Source organism: Copadichromis virginalis, linkage group LG6, assembly GCF_057382275.1.
Source record: "Copadichromis virginalis isolate Kocher_CV1m ecotype Utaka linkage group LG6, C_Virginalis_male_GT1.1, whole genome shotgun sequence".
Lineage (NCBI taxonomy): Eukaryota > Metazoa > Chordata > Actinopteri > Cichliformes > Cichlidae > Copadichromis > Copadichromis virginalis.
Window position 1 is genome coordinate 40389109 of NC_140623.1, and position 8993 is coordinate 40398101.

The following is an 8993-nucleotide window of genomic DNA, read 5'->3' on the forward strand; positions in this document are numbered from 1 at the left end:
CAATCAGCCATCCCCTATGAGCAAGCACTCTGTGATGATCGGAAGGAAAAAGTCTCTTTTAACAGGAAGAGGCCTTTTGTATAACCAGGCTCAAAAAGGAGTTCATAGAGACAAAAACACAAGAACAAAATACAGAAATTACATACAAACACAGAGGAAGTAAAAAGAGGTGAGTGGAGAAGAAATAGAAATCTTGGCTAGCCCCCCCAACTATGAGCTTTATGTAAAGATTTAAGCCTGATTTTAAATTAGAGAGGCCCTGAATTCAAACCGGGACCACAGTAGAGGGGTCTGATAGCTGAAGGCTCTGCATTTTACGCTCTCTACTTTTAGAAACTCTAGAAACCAGAAGTAAGCCTACACTTTGAAAAGTGAAGGCAAGGCAAGTTTATTTATATAGCACAATTCAACAACAAGGTGATTCAAAGTGCTTTACAGAGACATTAAAAAACAAAAACAAATAAAAAGCATGATTTAAAATTGATTAAAAAAACAGTAGATAAAACCAGAACAGTAGATAAAATCAGTAGTTAAAATGTAAGTTTTGAAATTTAAACTTAAAAGTGTGGATTTGGTGTTTTATTCAAATACAGCTGAGAACAGGTGAGTCTTCGCCTGGATTTAAATAAACTGAGTGTTTCAGCTGATCTGAGGCTTTCTGGGATTTTGTTCCAGATATATGGAGCATAAAAGCTGAATGCAGCTTCTCCGTGTCTGGTTCTGACTCTGGGAACTGATAAAAAACCGCATCCAGATGACCTGAGGGATCTGGAAGGTTCATACTGGGTCAGGAGTATTGTATTTTGTGTATTTTGTATTATGTATTTTGGTCCTAAACCATTCAGAGCTTTATAGACCAGCATCAGAACTTTAAAGTCTATCCTCTGACGGACAGGCAGCCAGTGTAAAGACCTCAGAGCTGGACTGATGTGGTCGACTTTTTTGGTCTTAGTGAGGACTCGAGCAGCAGATGTCTGACTGATTTTTTAGGCAGACCTGTAAAGATGCTGTTACAGTAATCAAGCCTACTAAAGATGAATGCATGGACTAGTTTTTCCAGGTCCTGTTGAGACATCAGATCTTTTATCCTTGATATATTCTTGAGGTGATAGTAAGCTGACTTTGTTATTGTCTTAATGTGTTTTTCTAAGTTTAGGTCTGCATCCGTCACTACACCCAAATTTCTCGCCTGGTTTGTGGTTTTTAGATCTATAGATTGAAGTTCTCTGGTGACCTGTAATTGTTTTTCTTTGGCGCCAAAGACTATTACCTCAGTTTTGTTTTTGTTTAGCTGGAGAAAATTGTGGCACAACCAGTCATTAATTTCCTCAATGCATTTACCAAGAGCCTGTACAGGGCCTTGGTCTCCTGGTGACATTGTGATATATATTTGTGTGTCATCTGCATAGCTGTGATAGTTTATTTTGTTGTTGTTTATAATCTGTGCCAGTGGGAGCATGTAGATGTTAAACAGAAGGGGTCCCAAGATGGAACCTTGGGGAACTCCACATGTGATACTTGTCTGCTCAGATGTGAAGTTACCTATTGATACAAAGTATTTCCTGTTTTCTACGTATGTTTTGAACCAGTTTAGTACAGTTCCTGAAAGACCTGTCCAGTTCTCCAGTCGTTTGAGTAATATGTTGTGGTCAACTGTATCAAATGTTGCACTGAGATCCAGTAAAACTAGGACTGACATTTTTCCACTGTTTGTATTCAGACATATGTCATTAAACACTTTGGTCAGAGCAGTTTCAGTGCTGTGATTCTGTCTAAAACCTGACTGGAAGGCATCATAGCAGTTATTCTGTTTTAAGAAATAATTGAGCTGTTGAGAAACTGCTTTTTCAATGATCTTACTTAACGACTTTTACTGCCGTTTTGACGAGCCATCGGGCAGCCTTCACACCTCCAACGGCCCCAACAATAGAGACACTTTGGACACTCATTCCCCCACCTCTCCCCCCTCCATAGAGCCATCACCACCGTCAAACACTTCACCTACAACACCCCCCTCCTCACCCCACACAAAAGAGGATTTCACACCACCTCCTCCCACCACAACTCTTCATATTCATGAAGCAGGTGTGAGGAAGCAGACGGTGTGTCTCCTGCCACCCTCAGACACTGTGCAAACGAGCTGGCCCCAGTGTTTTCTGGCATTTTCAACTCCTCACTGCAGGCATGTCATGTGCCTGCCTGCTTCAAGTCCTCTACCATAATCCCTGTCCCCAAGAAACCTAGGATCACTGGACTAAATGACTACAGACCCGTGGCTCTGACATCTGTGGTCATGAAGTCATTTGAGCGCCTAGTTCTCTCCTATCTCAAGACCCTCACGGCCCCCCTCCTGGACCCCCTGCAGTTTGCATACAGAGCCAACAGGTCTGTAGATGACGCCATCAACATGGCCCTACACTTCATCCTGCAGCATCTGGACTCCCCAGGAACCTACACCAGGATCCTGTTTGTGGACTTCAGCTCTGCCTTCAACACCATCCTTCAAGACCATCTCCGAGGCAAGCTTTCCCAGATGAATGTGCCTGATCCCATCTGCCGGTGGATCACTGACTTCCTGACGGACAGGAAGCAGCACGTGAGGCTGGGAAAGAATGTCTCGGACTCCCGGACCATCAGCACCGGCTCCCCTCAGGGCTGTGTTCTTTCTCCTCTGCTCTTCTGTAATATATTTACATATCTATATTATTGCTAATATTTATTGTAATATGTCTATATCACTAAAGCACTTCTGGATGGATGCAAACTGCATTTCGTTGCCCTGTACCTGTGCATGTGCAATGACAATAAAGTTGAATTCTATTCTATTCTCCCTGTATACCAACTGCTGCACCTCCACCCACCAGTCTGTCAAGCTAATCAAGTTTGCAGATGACACCACCGTTATTGGACTCATCTCGGACGGGGATGAGTCTGCCTACAGGAGGGAGGTTGAACGTCTGGTGTCCTGGTGCAGCCACAACAACCTGGTGCTGAATGCTCAGAAGACAGTGGAGATTATTGTGGACTTCAGGAAGCACACAGCCCCACTCCCCCCCATCATCCTGACTGACACCCCCATCACCTCTGTGGACTCATTCCGCTTCCTGGGTACCACCATCACCCAGGACCTGAAGTGGGAGCCCACCATCATTCCATGTTTGGCACTGATCACCACCTGCACTCATGTATATATCTATCTACTTAGCACTTTTAATTCTTATTCTTATTTTTATTTTCATGTGTATTTAAGCGTTATATGACAGTATGTTTGCACTGAAGCACCGCAGCAATTTCCTAATGTTGTAAACCTGCTCAACATTTGGCAATAAAACCCTTTCTGATTCTGATTCTGATTCATTTAGATGGATGGTTGTCCGATATAGATCCAGGGTCCTTTGATAGTGGAGCAAATTTGTTCTGCAGTTTGACATTCAGTTGTTTTGGAGGTTTGTTGTTAACCTTCCTATTCACGGTTGTCCAGTCCTGTTTCCTCCTGTATACAGGGTAGAAGAGCTTCTCTGTCTCGTAGGAAGTGAAGGCCAGCCGGTTTCAGAGATTTCAGCTCGCTGTGCCCTGCCTGTGATACGTCCTCCCCCTACCAGGAGACATGATTTATGTCTTGGTTTTGCACCAAGACAGTCCAAGGGGGGTTTATCGCTTGAGGATTTATTATAATGCACAGAGTCTACTTTCTTGGTCATGTTATATGTGCTCCTTAGCTGTGTACTAGCTTGCTCATCGCCATTGTTTTGAATCAAAGGCAAGGTTGTTTCATTTCCACACAGTCCATTTACCTCCACGTTTATTTCTAAGCGATGAATTTTTGTCTCCAGTACTGCAATCTTCTGCAGGAGGCTGTGGTAGTCATCTGTGGAGAGGGAAGGCATCTTGTTGCTAGTTAGTCAAGTCAAGTCAAGTCAAGTTTATTTATAAAGCACATTTAAAAACAACCGAGGCTGACCAAAGTGCTGTACAATAAAATACAAATATAAAATACAATAAAACACAAGTACATAAAACACCTCACTGATAAAACAATAAATTAAAACAATAAGTTAAACCTTGCTAAAAGCCAATGAGAAGAGGTGAGTTTAAGAGCAGTTTTAAAAGTTCCAAGGCTTGTGGAGAATCTGATGTGAGGAGGTAAACTGTTCCACAGTCTGGGTGCAGCCACAGCAAAAGCCCTCTCTCCCCTAGTCTTTAGTCTGTACCTGGGAACATCTAAAAGCATCAGGTCTGCTGACCTCAAAGATCTCCTGGGGCGGTAAATGCTAAGAAGCTCTGCCAGGTAAGGAGGTGCAGTACCGTTAAGAACCTTAAAAACCAGCAGTAAAATTTTAAAATCAATCCCAAAAGCAACTGGGAGCCAGTGGAGAGAGCAGAGGACCGGAGTGATGTGGTCTCTCTTTTTGGAACCAGTCAGCATGCGAGCAGCAGCGTTCTGCACCAGTTGGAGGCGATGCAGACAGGAACGATCTAAACCAGCATAAAGGGAGTTACAGTAGTCCAGTCGTGAAGTAATAAAAGCATGGACCACCCTTTCTAGATCGTTCCTGGACAGGTAGGACTTGACTTTAGCTAAAATCCGTAGATGATAAAAAGATCCCTTGACTACGGAGCTGATTTGTTTATCAAATTTAAAAGCACTGTCAAAAGTAACACCGAGGCTCTTAATGGAGGAAGTACATTCGGAAGTTAGGGGTCCCATAAAGTCAAAGGAAAGGTTGGGGTCTTTAGGAAGCCCAAACACAATGACTTCAGTTTTACTTTCATTTAGATGTAGAAAGTTAAGAGCCATCCAAGTCTTAATGTCAGACAAACAGGAGAATAACGGCTGCAGAGAGTCCTTACAGTCTAACCTCAGAGGGAGGTAGATCTGAATGTCATCAGCAAAGGTGTGGAAGGACACATTATGTTTGCGCAGCACATCGCCCAGAGGGAGCAAATACAGAGTAAACAGCAGGGGGCCTAGAATGGACCCCTGAGGTACACCACAAGTTAAAGGAGCTCTGGGAGATGACAGTTCACCGAGGTGAACAGAAAAACTCCTGTTATCCAGATTGGACTGGAAAAACTTTAAAACAGTACCTTTCAAACCGACACAGTGTTCTAGGCGGGATAACAGTATGTTGTGATCAACAGTGTCGAAGGCTGCTGTCAGGTCTAAGGTTACTAGGACAGCAGCACAACCAGAGTCTACAGTTAAAAGCAAATCATTAAAAACTCTCAGTAAGGCGGTTTCAGTGCTGTGACGAGCTCTAAAGCCAGACTGAAACTTCTCATAGAGACTGTCTGTGAAGGTTCTCAGTCATCCAGGTCATCGTAGTCAAAGGAGCTTGCAAAGAAAAGCGTCTGGACTTCTTTAAGTTGCTTGAAGACGTTTCACCTCTCATCCGAGAAGCTTCTTCAGTTCTAAGGTCAAATGGTGGAGAGTCCCAGATATAAACCTAGTGGGAGTGACCCCCCACAGAGGGACAAAAGGACCCCCTGATGATCCTCTAATCGCCTGAGCCAAGGTGTGAAACTGGGTGTGGGTCCCAATCAGCCAGAGTTTCGGGTGTGTTCATTGTGAAACCTGGCCCCACCTTATCATGCGAATTCCTGAGATCAGATGGCCCAGGATGTGAGTGGGCGTTAAGGCGTCTGGGAAGGGATCTCAAAACTGGATTATAGATGGCAGAGAGTTGGTGTCGTAAACCAACGCCTCTGTTCAAAGATGGTCGCTCACAGTGGATATAGATGGCTTCTTTCACTCCTCTTTCAAACCATCTGTCCTCTCTGTCTCATAGAGACTGTTGTTGTCTAAAAATGACTGGAGCTGCCTGAGGACAACTCGTTCCAGTACTTTGGACAGAAAGGGCAGATTGGAAATGGGCCTATAATTGGAGAGTATAGATGGATCCAGATTAGGCTTTTTGAGAAGAGGTTGAACAACTGCATGCTTAAAAAGTGTTGGGAAACAACCAGAGCTGAGACAGTTTGTCCATTGTTTCATTGACTGTTTCACAGAGCGCTGTGTTTCATCACAGCTGATTCTTTCCTAATTCATCACATTATCTTATGTAATAATCAAAAAATGCTCAGTTTCTGTTACATTTAAACATAGTAGTTACAATATCTGGTTACAGGAGATTAGCCATTTGTCATTTGTCTGTCTGAAAGATAGACAAATATATATTCTGAATATATTCTGAAAGATTTGGTTTTTTCAATGTGAAAGACACATGCAATGTATTTCCATGCGTAAGAATGTGAGTAATAGTCTTTAACAAGGAAACTCATGATGCTGGGTTTCAGTTTTGCAACTTCCTGTTTTATTTTTGTAATTCTTAATGAAATTACACTGTGGTAACCTTCACCTTCCTTTTGGATTAATCACTTACACTGAGTAACCCCACTTGTGTTGTCTCTCATACCTGTTTCCAATAAGAGATCAGCCTCTTTATGAGAGAACAACCTTCAGCTTTTTTGATCTGTGGCCTTAATAAACACTTTTCTAAGTGTTTCTAAGAGCCTTTCACGGAGTAAGTCACTAGTTTTAGGCCATATTGAATAAAGATAAAGTCCATTTTGTAAACTCTCACGTCAGAAAAGACATTTAAACTGAATGTATGTACCATGGTCACATATACACACACCAGTGTTGTTAACCACTATTCACGAGTTTATGCAGAAAGTTCACAGCCATGGATGTGAAAATGACAAAAGACAAATTTTCTTTCTTCTTCTTCTTCTTCTTTTTTTTTTTTTTTGTAAATAACATACACAAATCTTTACAATGATAAAAGACGTTGTAGATTCTCAATCCAGTCAGGGACCACAGAATTGTGCAAGCCCTGTAAGAGGAAATTCAGAAACAGTTCAATGCTTTGTCTAACAACTGCACTTCTAGGGAATAACAGCTACACAATTGTGAGGTTAAAAATGGCTCTATGATTAGAAGACACTTGGGAGATTTCTGGGAAAACAGCAGGTCTCCTTGTCCCGGTCTTTACAAACACTTCAGCAAAAAAATTATTTTTTTTTACCTCCATCTAATCAAAACTGCAAATCTGAGAGTGAATAAGAGCCTTGTAAGAACCACTCTCTGGTGTTGATGATAATAAAAATCTGTTAAGTTACAAAGTTCTTTCCAAGGCACGGAATAGAAAGATCATAAAATTAGGAATAAGAACAAACAATACAGTTTAACATGCAAGCTTGGAAACAATTTTTTTTTAAAAGCGTAAAAAGAAATAAAGCAGATTAGTAAAATAAACCAAATCTTTCCCTTTTAGTTTACAGCTCCCTCAGAAATACATAAAACATCTCTGGCCAAGGTCATCAAGCTTTAAGGAGGATCTTATGCACCCGAGGGGTCAAAATCTGAATATGTTTTTAATTATTATATAAATTCTTCATCTTGTTAAAGTCTTCTTGAGATTTAAAATGTCTTTTTAAAACAGACCACTTCTAATCATAAACCATCACAAATGTAGCTTCACAGATGACAAACATGCAAACATAACTTTAAGAGCAGTCACAAGACCAAAAGGAATACAAACCCAATTCCAAAAAAGTTGTATAATGTGGACGTGATAAATCTAAATAGAAAAAATGCAATTGTTTAGCCAGGCTGGCATAGAGTCAGAGCCTTGTTGAGGCAAGCACTCATTTAACCTTAACTAGCAATGACTCCATGAATAACCTTTACCCTTTACAAGTGGTCCACGTTGCTAAGTGGCTCTTTCCACCGATTGCTTTTATTTTTATACATCTCTGTTTGGGCCGGTTCCTGCAGACACACACCTGCATGTCCAAAGAGCATAATGAGGTTTTTGCTCTCACAGCATTTTAAAAATGTTCATTCTGTTGAAACTCTGCATTAGTATCCCGCTCTGACAATTTCACTTCCTTGTTTTTCCAAGAAAACAAGGTGTGGTATAGTTAAACTTTTTCTCTTTTTTAGTCAATTTTGGCTGGAAGCATGCAGATTTAAAGGAACCAGTCCAAGCAGAGATAAAACATATTCCAAGTTTTACCTTGGAAACCAGTTCTTTAATGTGTGAATGACAAATTCTGATTAATACAGCGTGTGCCATGTTCCCGCACTGGTTGGCCTCATTTTCTTACGGTCTCTGAGTCTAGGAAGGAGCCCCGGGGTTCCCACTCCTTGGCCCTGTGTCTCTTCAGAGTGGTAATCAGTCCCTAGTGGGTTTCCTGTGCTGTTCTAAGCGCTCTATTTGAGTGTTCTTGTCTCTCTGGTTTCTGGTGTTTCATGAGTTTCTGAAAAGCAGTTCAGGCCTCAGAATCTTTTATCTGTCCCTGTTGAGCTAGTCATTTCCTGTTGAACCCTCCAGTGGGTGACTCGCGTGCCTGCCCATCCTCCTATTACCCTCATCTACCACCCCAAAGCAAACCAGTGACTCTGTATAATCATCCTTCCCACACATCTCCAGGTGTGGAACCTCGCTCACCTTGCATGACTCGCCTTGTGGATTCTTTAATAGTCTCACCTGGTCTAACCAAACTCTGCTCTCTCCCGGTGAGATCTCCCTCCATCCTGTCCAATCTCCCAGCTGTCCTCGCTGACATCCCCTCCTGTGCTTGTTTTCCTTGAGCTAAAGAAACTGTTGAACCGTATCACTGGAAAGGGGCTCAAACTCACTTCTCTTTGGCTCTTAAAAACCAAAAAAACCAAAAACATGTTCTGTTCAATGTTATTGAAATGCTAGAATTACTAGAAGTCGAATAATGCTTAATCTATTTTAATCACAATAGGACCAGGTGACTCATTCACTGAATCTGTAACCTGTAATATTTTATTAACACACTAAAAAGTCTCGGCGTGTTTTTCGGATGTATTGGCTGAAAACTTTGAATTTATTGCAGGTCGTTTTTACAAATAAGCAGCCTGACCTCAGCAACCTTTAAATCAGACGTGGTCAAAAGGATCATTGTGAAAGCCTGCAGTGTTAACTCTTGTAAACATTCCAACATGGACTTGGGGTCAA